General features: G+C 46.0%; 1 protein-coding gene across 4 annotated transcripts in view; it reads left to right on the top strand.

The window, feature by feature from the left end:
• The first annotated feature begins 11,893 nt into the window (after positions 1–11,893).
• RFX2 (regulatory factor X2) overlaps positions 11,894–24,146 on the top strand; it is a 73,946-nt gene continuing 61,693 nt past the window's right edge. For all 4 annotated transcript variants that reach the window (XM_030966810.1, XM_030966812.1, XM_030966811.1 and 1 more), the window contains exon 1: positions 11,894–12,033. The gene's annotated coding sequence lies outside the window, so the exon portion shown is untranslated. The remainder of the gene's footprint in view (positions 12,034–24,146) is intronic.

Raw genomic sequence — 24,146 nt, 5'->3', positions numbered from 1 at the left:
TCCAGTGAAAGATCCTCTCCAGTCTGGAGCATCTCTGTGATGAGGAGAGACTGTGGGAGCTGGGCCTGGTTAGTCCAGAGAGAGAATTCACAGAATTCACAGAATTCCAGAGTCACTGGGTTGGAAGAGACCTCCAAGATCATCGAGTCCAACCCAGCCCCAACAGCTCAACCCCAGTGCCACATCCAGGCTTTGTTAAACACACCCAGGGATGGGGACTCCACCACCTCCCCAGGCAGCCATTCCAGAACTTCATCATCCTTTCTGGAAAAAACTTTTTCCTAATCTCCAACCTAAACTTCCCTTGACGCAGCTCGAGAGGATCCCATAAATTCTATATAAATATATAAATATCTCCAAGAGGTATCCAGAGGATGGTGCCACTCAGTGGTGCCCAGTGACAGGACAAGGAGTAATGGGCATAAACTAAAACACAACACAAACACCTCAACATGATGAAAAACTTCTTTACATTGAGGGTGACCAAGCTGCCCATGGAGGATGTGGAGTCTCCCTGGAGTCTGGAGACATCCCAAACCCACCTGGATGTGTCCCTGTGTCATCTCCAGGTCATTTGGGGTATTGTGGTATTTATATTATATGGTTTTGTCTCCAGAAATTAATATTAACTTGAATAAAAATGTGTAGGAAATGTAGACTGAAATGGAGTGCAACAGGATGGAGGTAAGATAGGAAACAAGAGTTTATTGTCTAGACCTATAGTTGCAGTTATCTCTGTCTCTTGCCTATCTGTATTATTTTCTTCTCCTGCTTTGGTGAAAAAAATGCTGCAAAAGAATAGAATATCAAATTAAATCCTATGTCATGCATCCCTCATGCAATGCAAAACTTAAACTATGGCAATAGAGTGGAATATTTCATTATCTCCGTGTACCTAAATAATTACAGAAACTAATTTATTTCCTTATTACTTAATATGGGGTTGAATCTGAATTTATTACATAAAAGCACTTATTTAAAAGTCCAGTATCTTTCTTTCCCAGGTGAGCCTGCCCTGGCTGGATTGTCACTCCTTGTGCCACAAGATCAGGAGACAGGAGGTGGCTGCAGGTTCAGCAGCCTCAAGCTCTGCTGATAACACAGCCTGGACCTCAAGGGGAAGACCAAAGCCTCCAACATTTTGTTCCTGTTGGGAAATCTGCAGTGAGAACACACACAAAGCCTCCAGCTCATGATCCTGGGTGAGTTACAGCAGTGTCTGGGCTGCCTGGGCTGGGATGTTACAGATTTTCACCTCTGTGATTAAAGTCTCTTTTTCTGAAGTGTATTCGCACTCCTGGAAGGGTTTAAAAGATGTGGAGATGTGGCACTTAGGGACGTGGTTTAGTGGGGGCTGCCAGGGTTAGATTATTGCCTTTGGTGATTTTAAGGGTCTTTTCTAACTTAATTCCTTGATGCCTTCATGTTTCTGCCTTCCCTTGACATTTCCAGGTATTGCACATGACAAAGGCAGGAGGAGATGCCAGCAGGGACAGAGCTGTCCCTCACCAGAGAAGTGTTGGATTGTGCCCTTTTCTGACTTAGAGATGGGGTAACTGAGAGGTGCTTTAAAAACTTCTATTTTTTCATTTTCAGTCTCATGTGAAGGATGAAACAATATAGATATTACAATTCATGCTATATTGTATAAATAATCACTCATATATTATAATTCAGATTTTCTAAATATATTTCTCTCTCAACAATGCCTGTCTTATTCTATAACATCTCCAAGTTAACATTTCTTATCTCAAAATTTACATACAAATACATACTATGTAAACTTTCTATTAAGCTTTAAAAATTCTCTACAAATTCATTTCCCACAAAGAAGAACATCAGGATAAGAGGCGCAGGATAAATTCAGATTTATCTGGAGCTGTGGGATCCCAGATTTGTGCATGTCAGACCACATCACTGAGGGTAGGAACTCTGGTGCACAGGTTTGGTAGTGACACATGGAGTGGCTGCTGCTTCTTCTTTACCTCAGCCACAGCTTTCCTGTGCCCTACAGAACATCAGCCCAGTGACATTTCCATTTGCAGGTTCTTTCCTTTCCTACCATCATCTCTTTGTGCAGCGGTGGACACAGAGAGTGGAAATTTCTTCTTCAGCTGAACAGAACCAGCCCTGTCTGCCCATCTGAATTACCCAACACAGGTTACATAATTTTCACTTTTATCACCAGCCCTGGCACTGGATCTGGGAGCTATTCTGGGCTAGGACTGCTCTGATAACACTCCCAAATTCCCAGCTCCACAGTGGCAATTGACTCAACCCAAGCTGTTGCACCTCAGGACATTGACTTGGAAGATAACGGGGCATGGAGGGCAATAAAACATTTCAGCAATTTCCACTTGAAGCTGGACAGGAGGAGAAGATGGATGTGATGAGGAAACAGGCTGGAAACCACAGACAGAAGTCTCTTTATACCCGAGTCATTTCCACACTTAAAATGCTCATGGTGTCTTTCCCATCAAGGACTTGCAACATCTTTTCTGGTCATGTGAAATGGTCTACAGCAAATAGGTGTGGGAAATACTGGAAAAACCCCAAAAAACCACAGCTCAAAAGCACCCAAACACAACAAAAAGACACACACAGTAAAATCCCCACCAAATTATGCTTTAGATTAATATCCAACTCCCAACTGTCATAAATCAACAAAGCCAAGGACTCATCACCAGGACACAGCAGCTGATAAGTGACCTTTATCTGCCTCTATGATTAAATGACTCTTCTGCAATTCTCATCAATAAAACAGGACGAAAACTATTTACTCTGGCCTGTCATGGGCATAAACTCCTTTTCAGTTTTGTTTTAAACTCATTAAAAACTAAACTGCACACTCATGGATTTTGAAACAACACAGAGCGGGCAAAGGCTGCTTCTGCAATATGCAAAGTTAAGTGTGTGATATGCATATTTATAAAGCCTGAAAAGCAGTGGAGAATTAGGATTTCTTGGCTGTATAATTACTTAGTTTAATGTTAGATATCACCTCACTTCAGAGGCCATGCCTGTATCCTCTGAACATTAAACTTAAACCCAAAAATGCAACGCTAACTATGCCTGTAGGTAACCCCAGTTTTGGAAAAGAATTTGCTGGAAAGCCATTTGCTCTAAAATGGGATGGATACAGAAGTTGCATGGAGAAAAAAAAAAATCCCATTGCACTTCCAGAACTTCAGTAAAAATGGAATTCTGTCTTTTCTCTCACTGCTGGAGCAATGGGCTGCTCTCCCCTGCCCAAGCCAAGGGACTTTGGTGTGACAGTGTCTGTGCCATGCAGAACCAGGCTGTGCCCTGGCTGCCATCCCCTCTGAAGCTTTTAATGAAGGGATGAGACCACAGTCAGGCTAAAAACAATTTATTGTTCAATTAATATCAGTCTCAGAGGCTGTGAGATTTTAGAGGAGCAAGCAGTCAGCCATAGCTCAAAGTAGTCACAAGTTCTTTGTAACAAGACAATGTAGAAGTTTCTAATCCAATGGACAGTTCCCACAACGTTTTTATTTAAAAAAGAGTTTTTTATTTTACTTTTTTAAAATTTTTATTTCTAACCTATCACCTTTACCTACTTCTACTGCACTGTGGGTACTTTTATCCAGTGGGCTACTATCACATGTATATGTTTCTATTAAAACTTCTAAACTCTTAGCTACTCTTTACAATTACACCCCTAAATTAATAAACCCTTCACCATCTTATCAATACAGTTTCACTTAAAGCATATTCTCACTTACAACTACAGGAACATAAGTTTATGGTTTTTCTGCCTAATGTCTGCGTATTTTATTTTTACATCAATCCCAGCTTCTCCCAAGGCTGCAGATCAAACCCTCCTGTGTTTGTGGAAGTTTCTGTCTGCATTTCCCACGTGAAGCTGTGTTGTAACAGGAAAAGGATGAATGTGTGACCAGAGATGGTGACACAGAAATCATTTCTGTCCCTTGGTGACACGGGCCAGGTGCCACTCCAGGAGCCAGGGCACAGCACAAAGTGACAACTTCCTGCTGATGGCTCAGAGATGGAACCCTGGCTGCTGAGAATTTCAGACTTTCTATGCTGACAGACTCTGACCCCCAAGAGAACACTGCATTGGCCTGAGGCTTCCAAAATTAACCCAATAATTAATCACTCATGGCCCGCAATGAGGACTTTTCTGTCCAAATACAAAATACCACCCAAACCCATGGAGAAGAAGAAGAACAAGAAGAACAAAAAGAAGAACAAGAGGGAGAAGGAGAAGGAGGAAATGAAGAAGAAGGAGAAGGAGAAGGAGAAGGAGAAGGAGAAGGAGAAGGAGAAGGAGAAGGAGAAGGAGGAAAAGAAGGAGAAGAAGGAGAAGGAGAAGGAGGAAAAGAAGAAGAAGGAGGAAAAGAAGCAGAAGAAGGAAAAGAAGAAGAAGAAGAAAAATAATAAGAAGAAGGAAAATAAGAAGAAGGAGGAGACGAAGGAAAAGAAGAGGGGAAGAAGAAGAAACTGGAGAAGAAGGACCAGCTGCCCTCCTAAAACCTCCATCTTGCTTTTTATATATTACTGCATTCTAAACCCTTCAACTCCAAGTTTCCCACCCTGTGATATCACACACTTCTATTCAAACTCCACACCCACAATCCCAGTTCTATCATTCCATTTTGGAAGCTTCTCCACAGCCTCAGGTCAATGCAGTGTTCTCTTGGGGGTCAGTGCCTGGCAGCACAGAAAGTCTGAAATTCTCAGCAGTCAGGGCTCCAACAGTTGACTGAGCTGGCGTGAGGTGCAAGACCTCTGCACCTGCAATTCAGCCTGAAATGTTAATAATCCACAGGGCCACTTAATCACCACTTGCTGTGGTTTTTAAACATAAACTCACCAGAGCGAAACAGTTACAGAGCTTTAAGAAGCTCGCAGCCTCCAGGATATCGAGCTTCCCCATGTCAACAAACCAAACCTTGTTGCTCAATATTCACATTCCAAGCTTCCAGCAGCGTGCCCAGGGGTCCAAGAAGCAGACCTGGCTTGTGCCAGTGGCCACAGAGCCAGTGAGTCCCCAGTGCTGGGCACTGCTGGGGTCACACCTCAAATCCTGGGGTCACACCTCAAATCCTGGGTTGTTTTGGGCCCCTCATGAGTAGAGGGGCTGGAGCACGTCCAGGGGAGGGAATGGAGCTGGGGAAGGCTCTGGAGCACCAGTGTGATGAGGAAGGCTCTCTCCAGGTGCCCCAGGGACTCTTCCTCACTGCCAGGCAGGTGCTGAAGGTGCCATCACTGTGTGTTTGGTTGATTTTGTGCCCCCTTCCCACCACATCTCCCAGACCTTCACTCTGATCCTGCCCAGCACTCCCTCAAGGCTCCCGGGCACTCTGCTCCAGGACCTGGGGAAATGAGAGGTGTGGAAATGAGAGGTTTTACAGCCACTTCTGGGAGCCAGAGAGAGGTTTGATCAGAGGATCCATGTTTACCCCTGACAGAATTTCTTACCAAGGTCATTGACAGAGAAACCAAGTAAGAAAGAAGGAGAAATAAGAGAAACCTGCAACTATTCCAATAAACACTTTGTTTGTCTCTTGTAACCAATGACTAGTGTGTAAAATTATGAGTTTTGTAAGGGTGTATAAAAAGCATGAATGCTATAATAAAAACAGGTTTGAAGCTGTGGCATTCACATTCTCTGAACAGAGAGAGGGATAATTCTCTCTCAGGTTTTTTCCTGGAGAAGCACAAAGAGAAGAAGAGAAAACAATTCTTATCTCTACTTGCTGCTCCTGTTGTTTTTACACGTGTGGAATGTGTTAGGAAGATTGTTTACCTGAAGTAATTTGTCAATTAGATTCTGTTGAAGATTGTTTTGATTCCTTGGCCAATTGAGTCAAAGCTGAGTCCTGACTGTCTGGAAACAGTCATGAGTTTTCTTCAGTATTTTTTGTATAATATAGTAGAGTATCTTGTGGTATTTTCAGGGTCCTCAGGACAAAAGAGGAATTGAGAATCTGACTCCATGTTCTTAGAAGGCTAATTTATTATTTGATTATATATATGATATATTATATTATATTATATTATATTATATTATATTATATTATATTATATTATATTATATTATATTATATTATATTATATTATATTATATTATATTATATTATATTATATTATATTATGCTATACTAAAGAATAGAGAGAGAATACAGACAGAAGGCTTAAAAAGATACTAATTAAAAACTCCTGGCTGACTCCTCAGAGTACCAACACAGCTGGACAGTGATTGGTCATTAAGTAAAAACAATTCACATGAAACCAATCAAACATGCACCTGTTAGATAAACAATCTCCAACCACTTTCCAAAGCAGCAAAACACAGGAGAAGCAAATGAGATGATATTGTTTTCCTTTTTCTCTGAGGCTTCTCAGCTTCCCAGGAGAAGAAATCCTGGCAAAGAGACTTTTCAGAAAATATGACAGTGACAGTATCTCTTTAGTATAATTATAATATAGTATTAATGTAATATAGTATAGTTTAATAAAGAAATTGTTCAGCACTCTGAATCAATGGAATCAGATGCCAATCATTTCCTTCTGATTTTACTATAGAAGCCTTCTGAAAATGGAATGTGTTGCTTTGTATTGTCTCTGTCTCACTCCCCAGCAAACTTGTGCTTTGTGCAGAAATTCCATTTAAACCCTGCACAGGGGCTGTTCAGCCACTGAGGGTTTAATCCCACAGAATTACACATGGATTCAGTCATATCAGTCTGACTGCACTTATTTCATCCCAGTTGTGGACACATCCTCCTCCTGTGGGCTCAGGAGCTGCAGGGAGTGGCACACAAAAATCCCACAGGCACTGTGGTTTTTTTCCATTACTTTATCCAGTGTTTTTTTGTGGAATTTCCAGGCAGCTACAGCCAAACCAAACAGATAAAACTGCAGATAAATGCTTGGTCTTTAAATCTCATAAAAGGAAATTTCTAGGGTGGGTGAAAAGAGAGCATTTGGGGTTTTAGGTGGGCTAAAAATTTGTTAGGGGAAGATGTGAGGTTGGGAAGAGTGACCTTCCCAAATCCCACGTTGTGCAGGGAAGCCTTTGCCAGGGATTGTTGGGATGCAACCCAAGGGAGACAGGAAAAAAGAGCACAGGAAGGGCTGAACATCCTCTCTTCTTTCTCTTTCTTCAGCACTCACCTGTTTGCTTCCAGGCTGAGGAAAAAAATGCTCTGGGCCACTGCCAGGACAGGACAGAGCATCCCAAAACAGCCTGGGATTCATTGCCCTGCTGGAAAAAGATCCCAGAACAGCCTGGGATTCATTGCCCTGCTGGAAAAAGATCCCAGAACAGCCTGGGATTCATTGTCCTGCTGAAGGGACATCCCATAACAGCCTGGGATTTGTTGTCCTGCTGCAGAGAGATCCCATAACAGCCTGGGATTCATTGTCCTGCTGAAGGGACATCCCATAACAGCCTGGGATTTGTTGTCCTGCTGCAGAGAGATCCCATAACAGCCTGGGGTTCATTGTCCTGCTGGAAAAAGATCCCAGAACAGCCTGGAATTCACTGTCCTGCTGGAGAGAGGCTGGGCAGAGCAGGACAGGGAAATTCCAGCCTGGAATTTCCTTGGCACAGCCACACTCCACGGATTTCTCCTCCCAAGGCCAGCCCAAAGAACCGCAGGATGTTGTTGTGGCGGAGTTTGTGGTGCAGAAAACAAAGCCCTGGGGCTGTGCTTGGAGCAGGAGCTCAGCCAGGGCTGTGCCCAAGGAGTGTGGCAGGAAAAAGCTGCACTTTGCACCAGTCTCACTGGAATTTCCTTGGAAATAGGTGGGATGGAGATTAAATGGAGATTTAATTCCTAAGTGCAGCTCTTGAGTGACTCCCTGCCTGCAAAAGCAGGACCTGTTTACGTGCACCACAAATTGAAATGATTGGGAATGAAATGATCGTGAAACTTCATTTTATGGCTGATATTTTAAAGGGAAAGTCCACGATGACACATGAGATGATCCTCACAACCTGCAGGGGAGGGTGCTGTGGGACAGGGGACACAGAGAGGCACCAGTTCAGCCTCCAAATGCTCTGCACTGAGCTCACTCAGCAGCAAAACACAGCACGGAGAGAATAATCATTATTAGGGTTATTATTAGGGTTGGAAAACACCTCCAAGGATGGGAGGAAGCTGACACAGAAATCTCCTAGGTGCTGTTTGGTCCCTGTTTGGAACGGGAATTCTCCCATTTAAAACTTTTTCTTTAAGCAAAAATCCCAAAGGCAATTTTAAAAATGTCTTTTGGTTTTAACCCTCTGGGGGAATTTTTTTTCACTCAGGAAACAATTTAAAGGAATAGTTGCATTTCAGGTTTCATTCCCAGCACCAAAACAACAACATTTTTCATGGATAAACACAATATTTCAAAGGATCCTGCTACCTTTACAAGGAATTTGCTTTCATCAGAAAACTTTTTCTGTTAAATCCTCCCTTTAGTGAAATCAAGTAAATCAGTGAGATCCTTTGGGCAGGATTGTTTGAGCTGAATTCCAGTTTTGCTTTGAGGAATGTGCCCTCCTGTGGGTAGCAGAGACAGCTGCAGCAAGCTGGGAGAAAAGAGAAGGAAGAGAAAAATCAAACTTCTCTTTCTTTACAACTTTTTGAAATTAATCTCCTTCCCCCAGCCTCTGGTATTGTGTGAGAGGAGCGAGATCTGGCTCGTGATCAGGCTGGGAAAAACAAAGAAAAATTAATCCCAGTGCTCAGCTTGGCACAAGAAAATTGAAAATAAATTTAAAATAATTAAAAATAAAAGTGTTGTGGTGATTCTGCCTGACCCCCGTGGGCTGCAGGGGGTCCCAAAGGTGTTGTGCTGAGCATTATCAAAAATTTCAAGCGTTATCAAGTGTTCAGAACTGGCTGTGGCACCTGGGGACAGGGTTGGGACAGTGCTGGGGTGGGTTTGAAGGTCTCAGAGGGTTTTTCCAGCCCCAATGGCTCTGTGATCCTGTGAATTTCAGGATGTTTTTAGCACCTGTGCTTTGAGTTTCACTCAGGAATTGGCGCTTTGGGAAGAACAGGAGCACACCCAAATGTGTTTTGCATTTCTTTTCGCTGTTCAGAGGGGAACTGTGCCCTAAAAAGTAAAAGTAACAGAGCTGCAACAACACATGGGGCTGAGGAATTTCATTCCTGGGAAATTCGAGTGATAATTCAAAATCAGCATGGTGCAACTCGGTGTGGCCAAACCCAATGCATTTATTCCTGCTCAAGCAGGAATAAGTGACCACAGGATTAAAAAATAGCTGTTTATTGAGTGTTTTTTAGGAAAGGTCTAAAAACCAGAGGATTGCTTCATTTGTAAAACAAGAGATTGAGGGAAGGAATGAGAACAACCTTCAAGCACATCAGGAGTGTTGAAAGCAAATCTATTAATCTGGTCTCAGTTTCCAGGAGTAAAGGTGGATGTTTATTTGTTCTAGGTGATTTTTTAAAAACTATTCCACCTCTATTTTATCATCTACTGGATGTGTCACTCACCTAAAAGTTGTTCTTTTTAAATATCTCTGGCTTAAGCATTTACAACCCATTAAGAATAAAATTATATATAAAAAGAGAATAAAAATAAAATATTTTCAAATAAAATAGAAATAAAAATAAATTAGAATTAAAATAATAAAATATAATACAAATTATTTTTCTCAGGAGCTTCTCCAAAACTCACTCAGAAAAAAAATTATTTTTCAGAGGAGCTTCTCCAAAGCTCACTCAATGTGTCCACAGTGGTCAGACACACAACTCCATTAATTTTTCCAGTGTAATTCTGGTGGTAATCTCCCAAAAGCAGGAACAGCAACCAGAAATCTGCTCTCTAACCAGTGTCTAAAATTTAAATTGCCTCGCTCAGTCACTTCCTTTTCCAGTAACTCCTTTCCAGAAGTGTTAGGTAAGAAAAGTAATAATCCTGTGGTGTTTGGAGCAGGCTGTGTTATTGGAGTCTCCATGGGTACAAATTCCACACACTTCCTTGGCTGAGGCTGGGACATACTTTTCAGAAAACGTTGCAGAAAAAAATACATCATAAAAGCTTTTTTGTTTTTTTAAATTGCATGTCAGGAAAGCAATCCTGGAAATGGTGAAATACCTGATGGGGATTTTTCAGAGCAAGAGGTGGGGATTCTGCTGAATTTAACTGTAGGGGAAAACCCCACAAAAACCCCACAAACAGAGATATTTCGTAAATCTTTATAAAAAATGCTGCTTTCCTTGGCAGCACCTGCATTCAAAAAATATGAGAGTGACTTGGAGCCTGGGCTGGGTTTCACTGACAAAATAAAACAGGATGGGATGTGAGGGGTGAGGAACCATCCAGCCTGGCCTTGGGCACTGCCAGGGCTCCAGGGGCAGCCACAGCTGTGCCTGGGAACAATTCCTGCCCAATGTCCCATCTAAATGGGATTTTTTCCCATCTAAATGGGATTTTTTCCCATCTAAATTTCAGTGGAAGCCATTCCCTGTGTCCTGTCCTTCCATGTCTTGTCCCCAGTCCCTCTCCTGGAGCCCCTTCAGGCCTGAGGTGTCCCTGGAGCCTTCTCCTCTCCTGCCAGGCAACAATTCCTGCCCAATATCCCATCTAAATGGGATTTTTTCCCTTCTGAATTTCACTCTTTCAGTTTAAAGCCATTCCCTGTGTCCTGTCCCTCCAGGCCTTGTCCCCAGTCCCTCTCCAGCTCTCCTGGAGCCGCTCTGGGCCCCACAAGGGGCTCTGAGGTGTCCCTGGATCCTTCTCCTCTCCAAGAGGGAACAATTCCTGCCCAATATCCCATCTAAATAGGATTTTTCGCCATCTAAACGGGATTTTTTCCCATCTAAATTTCACTTTTTTTCAGGGGGAAGCCATTCCCTGCGTCCTGCTCCCAGTCCCTCTCCTGGAGCCCCTTTAGGCCTCACAAGGAGTTCTGAGGTGTCCCTGGAGCCTTCTCCTCTCCTGACACAGAACAATTCCTGCTCAATATCCCATCTAAATGGGATTTTTTCCCATCTAAATTTCATTTCTTTTCAGTGGGAAGCCATTCCATGTGTCCTGTCCCTCCAGGCCTTGTCCCCAGTCCCTCTGCAGCTCTCCTGGAGCCCCTTCGGGCCCTGAAAGAGGCTCTGAGCTCTCCTTGGAGCCTTCTCTTGTCCAGGTGAGCACCCCCAGCCCGGAGCACCCCCGTGGCTCTCTCTGGAGTTCTCCGGCAGTTCCAGGTCCTGGTGCCGCAGTCCCAGCGCGGGGCTCTGTCCGTCTGTCCGTCTGTCCGTCTGTCCGTCTGTCCGTGCAGGACGATTTTCTGTCCCAGGGCTTCTCCTCGCATCCCCCTCCCTCGAGCTCCGGAGAGCGGGAGGGAGCAGCATTTCACCGAAATTCCCCCAATTCGGGAGGGAGCAGCATTTCACCGAAATTCCCCCAATTCGCCCCAAACCCCGCCCGCTCCCGCCCGTTGTTGTCGGTGACGTCACGCCCCGTCGCCATGACGACGGCTTGATGTCACGTGGAGGAGGCTACAAAAAAAAACCTCACACAACAACCCCATGGGCAGCCCGCCCTTTTGGAATGTTTAACAGTGTGAAAAGCAACTTTTTAAAAAAAATTTTTTTTTTGGGGGGGGTGATTTATTGAGGAGAAATCATCGCGCAGGCCCCGCCCCCTCTCCCCCCCTCACAGCTTCCCCGCGCCCGCGCGCGCGTGCGTCACGCGCTCGGCCCCGCCCCGCGCCGAGGCGCCAAACAGCGCGCCAATCGCTGGCCACGCCTCCCTCGCCACACCATTGGTCCTCCCGCCACCAATCCCGCCCCTTTTCTTGACAGAGAGGCGCTGCGCCAATGGGAAGCGGAGACGCTCCGGGCACGCCTCCTGGGGGCGGGGCAGGGCGGTGACGCGCGGGGCCGGGGTAGCAACAGTTGCCTCGAGACCCGGCGCCCGGCGCCATAGTGACCGTAGCCCTGGAGACTGTTACTTGCCAACGGCGGCAACGCGCGGCCCCGGCGGCCGGAGCCCAGCGCAGCCCGCGGCACCCGGCGGCGACGGCAGGTGAGCGGGGCCGCCCCGTGACGGGCTGGAAGTGGGACCGTGGCCGAGGGGGGTGCAGGGATGTTCGCGGTCTCCGCGTCCTCCGCGGGGCCGGCGCGGCGCGGGGCCGGCGGCGCGGAGCCGGCTTGTCCCGGCGCAGGATGCGCCGTCCCGCTGCGCGCCGGGGCGGGGGCGCCGGTCGCGCCGCCCTCGGAAAGTTGGGAGCGGGGGAGCGGCGGAGGCGGCGCCGCCGAACCGCCCCGGGCTCCCCCTCCCCGGGCCGGGGCCGCTGCCCCGGGGCACCGCCCGCAGCGCGGCCCCGCCCGGGCACGGGAACCGACACCGCCCGGCCGGCGGGGGGCCGCGGGCCCCGCGCTCCGCCGCTCCCGGCCCCACGGGGCTGCCCGGAACTCCGCGCTCCCGGCTCCCCCGCGGGGCTGCCCGAACTCCGCGCTCCCGGCCCCGCGGGCGGCGGGCACGCGGCGCTGCCGGGGGATCCCAGCCAGTCCGCGAGCCCCAGAGTGTCCGCTCAGGGTCGGGAGGGGGCCCAGGGCAGGCGCTCCGATGGGGTTGGAGTCGGCACCGCTCAGCGCTGTACCCGTGCCCCTCTCCGTGCTCTCCCTCTCTCCAGTGCTGTCCCTGTCCTTCTCTTCCTTCTGTCCCCCTCCCCGCGCTGTCCCCGTCCTTCTCTCCCCGTCCCTCTCTTCCCGCTGTCCCCGTCCCTCTCTTCCTGCTGTCCTCCTCCTTCTCTTCCTTCTGTCCCTCTCCCCATGCTGTCTCCGTCCCCCTCTCCATGCTGTCCCCGTCCCTCTCTCCACGATGTCCCCGTCCCCCCCTTGCGCTCCTCCTCCTCCTCCTCTCTGGGGGTGGAGGGAGGTGGTTTCAACTCCAGCTCGTCCCTGGAGTTTGCCAGAGCCGGGAGATCCCGGCGCTCGCTTTCTCGAGCCGGGCTTAGAAACGAGGGGAAATCGCAGCGAGAGCTCTTTGCAAGCATCTGCCGTCTGTTCTTGATGTGGTTTCTGCTGTTGGTTTTGAATAAAGTGTGTTGTGAAACAAGATTCATCTCCTGTTAGAGTGGGATTTTGTGGACGTGCCTGTTTCAAGCGTGAGTTCCCGCTGCCTGATTCAATGTTTCCATTGTTTTTACTTAGATAGCCCTCCGAAGCCTTTATTTTGGCTTTGCTGTTGAAAGAGGCGAGACTTACTAATTAAAAAGTAGAATTAATAATAATTTTATTAAATATTGTTAAATCTACTTTACATTTTGTATTTGGAATGTCCTTAAACTGAGGCTTTAACTGGTAGATTAAGCTGAGAGCTCAGCTTTGGAATCATTTAGTCGAGGCTGTTTCATCTGCTTCTGCCCAAACTTTTCAACTCTATCTTGGTTACAAATCATTTGAGAATAGAAAGTAACGTCTGGCTTAGAAAAAAGAAAAAAATCAGTCTCTGAATAACAATCTTAAGCTCCTGGGCTTCTCTCTCCGCCTCTGCTGTTTCACTTTTCAGTCTGAGTTTGCTTCAGCCAGTGCAGGATCGGTTCAGTCTCAGGTTTTATTTTAAAGTGGCACATTTAGTCGAAGGGGAGGCATTTTGGGAGGCTCTATCGTGGTTACCTCATTCAAAATGGATTGAATCAACGTCTGACTGTGTCTGCTGAGAGAGTTTGGGATGAACAGTTTGATTTCTGGGTGGCTGCTGAGGCAAAACCCCCAAAGCAGGACCTTGTAGGACTTTGTAGGGCTACAGAGGTGTTGGATACAGGAAAATCTCAGTGTTTTTTAAAAAAAATAACCCAACACATCCAGCTGTGTCTTTACCTCTCAGTGTTGCTGCCCCAAGGGAGGGGATATGTATTGGAATTTTGTGAGATGTGTTTCATTTGCCTTGGGCTTACACAGCTGTGGGCAGGCTCGGGGGGTTTGTTGTTTGGAGTTGGTGTTGTCAGAGCTGTTCCCATAACCACGAGGTTTGGAACTGCTCATCTTTTTAACTGGAATCTGGGTTCTCAGGTAACAACAGGATCTTGGCCTGAAGGCTGAAAGCACAGGCAGAAGGGGTTGACAGCTGGAATTTCTTTGTCCCTGCTTGCTTCTTGCAGAACAGGAATGATCCCAGTGAGCCTGGGGATGGGGATAGGAACATCCACTGCCACAGAGGAAAGGCAGAGCCAGGTCCTCACAGCCAGCCCTGCTTTGCATCTCCCTGCTGAGCCATTTGCATCTCATGAATTCCTCTCTCAGGAGCAGTGTCCCTATCCTGGGGCCCCCAAGAGCCAGATCTGTTCCTGGGAAATCTGCAGCACCTGGAGAGGGGGTGACACTGCAGGCAGCACACTGGGGTCTTTTCCTTTAGCCCTCTCAAAGAGTGTTTTGTAGGATTGCCATTTAAATCTGTAGGATTACCATATAAATTTGTAAGATTACCATACAAATTTGTAGGATTGCCATATAAGTTCGTAGGATTGCCATATAAACTTGTAGGATTGCCTTATAAATTTGTAGGATTACCATATAAACTTGTAGGACCACCTTATAAATTTGTAGCATTGCCATATAAATTTGTAGGACTGCTTTATAAATTTGTAGCATTGCCATATAAAACTTGTAGATTTGGCCTATAAATGGTGGAATCTCCTTCATCAAGGGACTTGGCTCCACACTGAGCCCCTGCAGCTGGACTGGGAGGGAGGGATGGGGTCACCCATCCCAGGATTTACGGCTGAGTGTGGTCTAGAGAGAGTTGCTATTAAATTGTGTGTTAGGTGTGGGAAGGTATATCAGAAATACACTTTCTGTGTCCTTTTGTGTGTGTAAACACCATCAGACCCATCCCTGGAAGTGCCCAGGGCCAGGTTGGATGGGGCTTGGAGCACCCTGGGCTAGTGGAAGGTGTCCCTGCCATGGGACAGGGTGGAGCAAGGTGGGATTTAGGCTCCCTTCCATCCCAGACTATCCTGGAATTCTGTAGTCATCGAGATGACATCATTTCTCCTGGCTTTTGGGGGAAATCCTCCAGCTGAGAGTATTCCCTGCCACTAAAAGCCACTTTCTGCCACAAAATAACTTCAGTGCTGCAGAATAGTCGGCGCCACTCATTGTCTTTAAATAACCCCTTGCTTGTAACACCTCGGAGCACCGACAGCTGCCACGTTTCATCACAACATGTTTTCCCTGCCCGTGGAGGCCCGTAAACAGAGCAGCTTTGGCGGATTGCAGCCCATTTCCCCCGCTCGCTTTGAGCTTGAGCCGAGCTAAAAGCGGAGCCCGGGCGTGCTGCTGATTCAACAGGCGGGTCCCGCCCGCTCTCGGGAGTTGCTGCTGGAAGCTGCCGAGTTATTTTTAACCCCAGATCTCCCTCCCTGGCTGCCTCCCTCGGAACAAATGCCAGAGCAGTGCAGGGCTGGATGCGGGCCAGCGGGAGCCTGGTGTGCCCGCCCAGCCCTGGGGACTGGGATCTGTTGGGATCGGATTGGGATCCATTGGGATCCAGGCTGGGATCCATCAGGATCAGGGTTGGGATCCATCGGGATCCAGGCTGGGATCCATCGGGATCAGGGTTGGGACCCACTGAGATCTGGGCTGGGATCCATCAGGATCAGGGTTGGGATCCATTGGGAGCTGGGCTGGGATCCATCAGGATCAGGGTTGGGATCCATTGGGAGCTGGGCTGGGATCCATCGAGATCCAGACTGGGATCCATCAAGATAAGGGCTGGGATCCATCGGGATCTGAGTTGGGATCCACTGGGATCTGGGTTAGGATCCATCAAGATCAAGGCTGGGATCCAACGGGATCTGGACTGGGATCCTTTAGGATCCAGGGTTGGGATCAATCGGGATTGGGGCTGGGATCCATCAGGAGCTCGGCTGGGATCCATCAGGAGCTCGGCTGGGATCCATCAGGAACTGGGATAGGATCCATTGGGATCCGGGTTGGGATCCATTGGGACCAGGTTGGGATCCATTAGGATCTGGGTTAGGATACATTGGGATCCAAGCTGGGATCCATTGGGATCTAGGCTGGGATCCATCAGAATCTGTGTTGGGATCCACCAGGATTTGGGTTAGGATCCATCAGGACCTGGGCTGGGATCCATCAGCATCAGGGCTGGGATCCATCAGGATCAGGATTGGGTTCCATCAGGATTGGGGCTGGGATCCATTGGGACCCAGGCTGAGATCCATCAGGATCTGGGTTAGGATCCATCAGGATTGGGGCTGGGATCCATCAGCATCAGGGCTGGGATCCATCAGGATCCATTGGGATCCGGGTTGGGATCCATCAGGATCAGGATTGGGTTCCATCAGGATTGGGTCTAGGATCCATCAGGATATTGGACCCAGTGCCGATATTGGACACGCACAAAGGGGAGGTTTCTGTCTGTAATCTGCGCTTCCAGACTCGTTGTTTTGTCTTATTTGGACTGGCAAGTCTTTATTCCTTTGTTCAAACACTCACAAATCCAGCTTATTGTCTGGGAACGTGCCGGCTTTCCCACGTCTGTCCGAGCAGCTTAGGGATAACTCTCCATAAATTCATAAATAGATGACAAAATCTTCCCTCAGCACCAGCATGGACCCCTTAACACAGGAATCCAAGCAGCTTATGGAAAAATTATCCATAAATTCATAAACAGATGACAAAACCTTCCTTCAGCACAAACTATGGACCCCTTAACCTACTGAGCAAAGAGGAAGGAATCCAAGCAGCTTATGGATTAATTATCCATAAATTCATAAATAGATGATAAAATCTTCCCTCAGCACAAGCTATGGACCCTTTAACACAAGAATCCAAGCATCTTATGGAATAATTATCCATAAATTCATAAACAGATGTTAAAATCTTCCTTCAGCACAAGCTATGGACCCCTAAACAGAAGAATCCAAGCAGGTTATAGACTAATTATCAATTAATTGATAAATAGATGATAAAACCTTCCTTCAGCACAAACTATGGACCCCTTAACACAAGAATCCAAGCAGCTTATGGAACAATTATCCATAAATTCATAAATAGGTGACAAAATCTTCCTTCAGCACAAACCATGGACCCTAAACAGAGGAATCCAAGCAGTTCATGGAATAATTATCCATAAATTCATAAATAGATAACAAAACCTTTCTTTACAAGCCTTAACTCCCTGAGCAAAGAAGAATCCATTTGTACAGGGCACTTCCCAGAGTCCCTTTTAGCACACAAAGCACAGAGAGGAAATTATTTCAGGGTCATATTAATACACAAATTATTTTCATTTGGGGGGAAAGCAGAAAAAACAAAGCCACTTTCAGCTTTTGGTGATGTTTTATGAGAGATGGCAATGTTTGTATTTCAGAAATTATTTCAGGACATGTTAATTCACAAATTATTTGTAGGGGGGGAAGGAGAAAAAAACAAACTTACTTTCAGCTTTGGGGGATGTTTTATGAAAGATGGTGATTTCTAGAGAAGTTTAAATGTTGTTAATTCAGCTGAGTTGTTAAAACAATAGGTAGTTATGTCTGGACATGTGATTTCATGTCAGTGAATGAGAAACTCTTCCTCTTCCCACAGTATTCCTGCTCACTTATGTCACTGCAGGGGTTAGGCAGTGCCTGCCCTGCAATAAAATTAAAAGGTGTATTTTAAATTGCAACAGAAGCAAGAAGTTTCCCAAACAGAACTTTAGAAACTGTTTTGGTTCCTTGATCTGGTCATAAAATCACAGAAGAGCCTTTCCCTGAGATCCATCCTAACACCCAGACACAACTTCATGGGTATTTCCTAATGTCCTCAGGAGTGAAGAGCTGTAGAAATCCCAAATGAAGGCATTTAAAAAGTCATTTAAAGGCAATTCATAAGTTTGGGTTTTTTCCTCAGTTAGATTTCTATTAGAAATTTGTTTTTCTGAGCTTAATAAATGCCAGAAAAGTCTCAGAGTTGTAGAAATGTGTCGTGGGAGGAAACTTTGCAAGAGGTTAATGACAGAACATTGCAGTCAAAGGAACAGGTCACACAATGCTGCACCAATAATGACTTTCACATAAAGAATATGCTAACAAAAATCAGGTGCTTTGTTTTCTTGTCCCAAATCTGAAAGAAATACTCAGCAAGAAGCTGACAGAAATAATAATTAGATTGACTGTAGAGATATTCCACCCTGATGAGCTCACTGGTGCATATTCCCACCATCCAGGTTCCACAATTTTTTTTTTTCCTGTGTGAGGGAGTTTTTCTTTGGCTTCATGTGCAGAATGTGTGGATGTGTGTGAGGACAAACAGCAGCAGGTACCTCATGCAGGCTGTGAGGAGCTCGAGACACATCCCTGAATCCCCTGGCAGGGCTGGTGCCTTGTGAGGGCTGACCTAGAGCAGACTAGACAGAGTTAATTAATAAAGTAGGGATTTATTAAGAGACCTCAATGGATCCACCTTGTACAGACAGGAGCCCAGCCAGGGCAGCACCAAGATGAACCAAAATGGTCCCAAAATGCCCCACTGGTCATGAGGTCTCTCACTTTGCTCAGTTCTGCTCCATTTGCATATTGGAGTTCATTGTCCAATTCCAGCCCCAGCCCATGCAGTCCCATCCTGCTTGTTTTTCTCTCTCCAGCCCACGTTGTTTGTGCTCTTGGGCCTGAGATTTGGATCATTTATCCTTGGTCCCCAGCTGAAGCAGGAATTGTTTTGTCTCCCTGCTCTGTGCACAGAGCTCACCATCCCATAATGTGAACCCAGACCCACCCACTAAAGCAGCACAGAAACTGAAAAACAGAAAAGCTCAAACCTGAGGCATCAGGGCGACTTTCTCAGGGCATCTCTGATCCTTACAAAGTCTCATCCTGGCAAAGAAAAGGTGGAACATGAGCAGGAACAAAGCAGAGCTTCAGGGGATGGCACTGTGTTCAGCATCTCTGAATCAGGAGTGGCAGGACAAGGGGGATGGGTTGAAACTGAACGAGAGGAAATTTAGGGTTGATAAGCAAAGAATTTCTTTGCTGTCAGGAGGGTGAGCCAAAGGTTTTCCAGAGATGTGCCTGCCTCATCCCTGGCAGTGCCCAAGGCCAGGCTGGACAGGGCTTGGAGCAGCCTGGGACAGTGGGAGGTGTCCCTGCCATGGCAGGGCTGGGGTGAGATGAGCTTTAAGGTCCCTTCCAACCTAAATCATTCCATGATTCTCTGAGATTTCCTGCCTCCCTCTCAAAGCCACAGCAGCAAGGCTCACCTTCCAGGCCTTTCAGAGCAGGTCAAATCCCAGCAAGTGCTTTTTGGCACATAAAATGAAATTTCCCCCATCCTGTCTAGAGAAGAGGATCCTGGCTGGATTTACTTCTCTCCCAATGATCTTTGGAGTGCACATTTTCCCTTTTCCATCAGGAACCAAACTCATGCTCCAAACACACAAACATCCCTTTTGCAGCTGTGCTGGGGATGGGGGAATCCTGATGTGTGGGCTCCACACATCAGAAGCAAATCCAGGTTCTGTCTCCATGGCTGAGTTTTGGAAGCGCCCCACTCATTTGGAAGCACGAGGATGAAGTGATGTTTGGGGTGAAACACCAGGAATTCAGGAATTTGTCTGGGATTACGTGGCTGGTGGTTCTTTGAGGTTAACACGAGGCAAAGGGTCCTGCTGAATGGAGCCTGTAATTAAGGGTGACTCTTCTGGAGGTGTCACTAGTTAAGACTGACAAGAAACATCAGGGAAAGAGGAGAGAAGGGGGAAAAGCAGGGGTGGAATGATTCTAGGCAAACAACCTCAGCAGAATTAGCAATTTCCTTAACAACCACCTGGTTAGTCATTGTCAGATTGTTCCTTATATCAGCTTAAGATCCCATTGCCACCATGACAACCCTGGAACTGTTCTGGAGAATTTCTGGCTTAACACACAGCTGATTAAACATTCACCCTGCCCAGGGAATGATATCAGTTCTTCTTGTTCTTCTGACCTCTGGTGTCTGGGAGTCCTGGAGGTTTTAGATAAAGCAGCCTCACACTGACAGGTAAAACCCTGCACTGTCCCTGCCCTTGTACACTGAATTTTTATTTTATTTTATTTTATTTTATTTTATTTTATTTTATTTTATTTTATTTTATTTTATATTTATTTTATTTTATTTTATTTTTTTTATTATTTTTATTATATTTTTATTTTTATTTTTATTTATTTTTTATTTTATTTTTATCTTTATTTTATTTTTATTATCATATAGAGACATCCAGCAGTGCTACACAGCAATACAGCGATGGCCTCAGTGCAGTGCTGGTGGAAGTTACTGTGTTCCCCTGATTTGTGAGGGTTATTTAGGATGGATGGTTATCTTCTGGAGCACCTGAGCATCTGATGATGCTTTTGCACACAGGATTTCTCATGTTTTAGGTGCTGTTTGATTGGAGCATCAACTCATGTGAAAGGAAATGGCTTTAAACTGAAAGAGGGGAGGTTTAGATGAAATATCAGGAAGAATTTTCCCTTTGTGAGTGATGAGGTTGTGGCACAGGTTGCCCAGAGAAGCTGAGGCTTCCTGGAAGTGTTCCAGGCCAGGCTGGATGGGTGGTGAGAAGGTGGCAGGAGGCAGAACTGGAGGAGCTTTAATGTCCTTTCCAACCCAAACCATCCTGGAATTCTTTCTTCTGTTCCCTTCTTGGCTTTCTCCAAGATCTGATCCTGAGCTGAGCTGATGTGTGGGTTGGCTTAGTGCTGATGGTACCTAGGATGGGTTCAGTTACTGGCTGGTAATGGGCAGTTTCACAATTAGATGATTCATTAATTATCCTTTACTTGCTGTATGAACAAGGCTGCTTAACAAGGCACAGGAACTCCAAATACAAATGGCATTTCTCTCTCCATCACCTCATGACCATGGTGGGACAGGGTCTCTAAGTGGGAAATGGATTTGTAGAAAATTTATAGAAAATTCTCAAAGCCTGACAGAAAGAAATGCATACAATGTGTTGTAATTAGGAAATAATTGGCTTCTGATTGTGGTGGTGTGAATTATAACATCTGTATTGTCCCACCCTTCACATGAGACTGAAAATGGAATAAAAGTTTTTAAAGCACCTCTCAGTTACCCCATCTCTGGGTCAGAAAAGGTTTAATCTGACATCTCACCAGTGTCTGCAGTGCCCAGGACAGAGCTGTGTCACTCAGGGATGGGCAGGGGAGTGTGGGGAGAGCTGTGTGTCCTTCCTGAGCCTGCTCCTCACTGCTGCCAGACCCTTCCAGCCTGCTCAGGGGTACAGACCTGGGGAAGGGTCTGAGGGGAGGCTCCTCCCCAGGGCAGGCACAGGGGCAGGGGCTGAGCTCTGCCCTGGGACAGGGACAGGAGCCCAGCAAGGGCTGGAGCTGGGCCAGGCCTTGGCATGGAGCTCAGGGCAAGGTTCTGCCCCCCGAGGCTGCTGGGCACTGCCCAGGCTCCCCAGGGAATGGTGCCAAGGCTGCCAGAGCTCCAGGAGCATTTGGACACAGAATTCCAGAATTCACAGAATTCCAGAATCACGGGGTTGGAAGAGACCTCCAAGGTCATCGAGTCCAACCCAGCCCCAACAGCTCAACTGAACCCTGGCACCCAGTGCCACATCCAGGCTTTGTTAAACACACCCAGGGATGGGGACTCCACCACCTCCCCGGGCAGCCATTGCAGAACTTCATCACCCTTTCTGTAAAAAACTTTTTTCCTAATATCCAGCCTATATTTTTTCCTAATATCCTAATTAGGTTTTTCCTAATATCGTACCTGCAGGATAGGATCTCATCATCTTCCTAATGTCCTACCTATATTGTTTTCCTAATATCCAACCTGTATTTCCCTTGGCACAGCTTGAGGCTGTGTGCTCTGGTTCTGTCAGTGCTGCTGCAGAAAGAGCCCAGCCCCAGCTGAGCACAGGCACCTTTCAGGTGCTGCAGAGAGTGATGAGGGCAGCCCTGAGTCTCCTTTTCTCCAGGCTGAGCACCCCCAGCTCCCTCAGCTGTTCCTCACAGGGTTTGTGTTCCCAGCCCCTCACTGACAGAGCTCTCAGGGTGGGGTTGTTGGGGGGGTTATGCAGGGCCAGGAACTGCACTGATGATCCCTATGGGATCCAGCTCAGGATTTTCTGGAATTCTGTGAGCCCAGGCTGGAGCAGGAGGCTCCTGGAGATGTTTGGTGAGGTGGACAATGACCCTTCTCTGTGCAGCTCATGGGAAACAGGGATGGGTTGTGCACAGAGCTGGATATTCCAGCAGCTCTGGGGCCTTTCTGACCAACAGTCTCATATTTTCTGTGAGCCAGGCTCTTGTTTGGCAGTGAAGGGAGGTTGTGCAGCCTCTGATAAGCTGGGAGGAAGCAGTTGGGAGATAAGCCCAGGCTCTCAGTGTGCTGGAGCTGCTGTTGTCAGCGCTGTCACCTTACTGCTCTGTGCAAGGATATTTTTCTGCTCCTTCCCTGAGCTGTCTGGTATGGTCCAGTCTAAAAAACGACTCAAAATCCACCTCTGGGCTGTGAAATGTGGGGGGAGATGGGAATAAGTGCACATGGACTGGTTCTGCCTAATTTGTCTTGCATTTAAACAATTTCTTGTGCTGTTCAAACCCCCACCCTTCCCCCAAAGGAGATGAAATGCAGATCTTTTCAAATATTCATGACCTTAAATGACCAATAATGGGAGGAAATTTTTCTTTAACAGGTACAAATAATAAGAGAAATAATGGCTCCTGATCATCAGGCTGGTCTTCAGAGCTTCCTTCTTCCTAGCAAATATTTATTCTCCTTAATGTGACAGATGTGCACCATTGTTAGAAGACTTCCACCTGCCAGGAAGGTGAAATATCCTCCAGAGAATATTTCTTTAAGCCCCTTAAAGAACCTGGGGCTTGCCTGCCCAGCTCTCACAGCTGCTTGCATTCAGAATGTAGATTTTTCTATATGGAAAATATAGAAAAAACACCTCCCTTCAAACCAGAAATGCAAAGTTCACCCTCATGTTTTAGGCACTTCCTCTGTCACATTGACCTGCACCCCTCTGACCTGAGCTGGGCTTGCAGAAGCAAAGTTGTTGCTACTCCTGGTGTAACTCAGAGATCTGTTGGGGTCCATGCTTATGACATGAGTTGTTACTATTAATATTTTTTGTTATGAGGAAACATTATAGTAAAAATAATGTATGAAGTGACAAGAAAGAAATTGATTCTCAAAGAAATTGATAATAATAATAATTATAATTATCAAAGAAATTGATAATACATAGGAATTAATTAGATTGTATACATAATTAATAGATATTAAATTATATAATTATTAAGTATTATAATATTCAATTGTTATTTTAGAGTTTCTAATAGTTGACGAATATTAATTATTAATTTATTAATTAAATATTAAATATTATTAAATCTATTTATTAATTATTAAGTATTTATAAATTATTACGTGTTATAGTATTGAATTGTTATTTTAGAGGTTGTAATAATTGATACATTTTAAATCAGTAGAGAATTTTAATTTAAATTTAGTAAATTTAGGAATTTTAGTAAATTTAGTAATTTAATTTAAATTTAGTAATTAAAATTTAGCTATTTGATTTTAGTAATTTAATTTAAATTTAGTAATTAAAATAAATTGAGTAAATTAATAGAGAATTTAATTTAAATTAGTAGAGATCTTCTCACGCCGAGGAAGGGGGTTAATTATTTAATTATTCTGTGCCAGGACATTCCAGCACAGCTGCATCACCCAGGCTGCTGGGATGGGCTCTGCTCATCTTGAGTGAGGAACCTCGGGGCTGTTTGAGTTAATGACACTGTTAATAACCCTGTTAATTAGGGATAAACCCCATGGAGCCACTGGCAGAGCTGGGCCTGCTCACCTGGAGAGGAGAAGGCTCCAGGGAGAGCTCAGAGCCCCTTGCAGGGCCTGAAGGGGCTCCAGGAGAGCTGCACAGGGACTGGGGACAAGGCCTGGAGGGACAGGAGCCAGGGAATTGCTCCCACTGGGAAAAGTGAAATTTAGATGGGAAAAAATCCCATTTAGATGGGGAAAAAAACTGATTTAGATGGGAAAAATCGTATTTAGATGGGATATTGGGCAGGAATTATTTCCTGGCAGGAGAGGAGAAGGCTCCAGGGAGAGCTCAGAGCCCCCTGAGGGCCCTAAAGGGGCTCCAGGAGAGGG

The sequence above is a fragment of the Camarhynchus parvulus genome, chromosome 28 (genome assembly GCF_901933205.1).
Source record: "Camarhynchus parvulus chromosome 28, STF_HiC, whole genome shotgun sequence".
In the NCBI taxonomy this organism is placed as follows: domain Eukaryota; kingdom Metazoa; phylum Chordata; class Aves; order Passeriformes; family Thraupidae; genus Camarhynchus; species Camarhynchus parvulus.
This window is presented reverse-complemented; position numbering and strand designations above follow the sequence as displayed.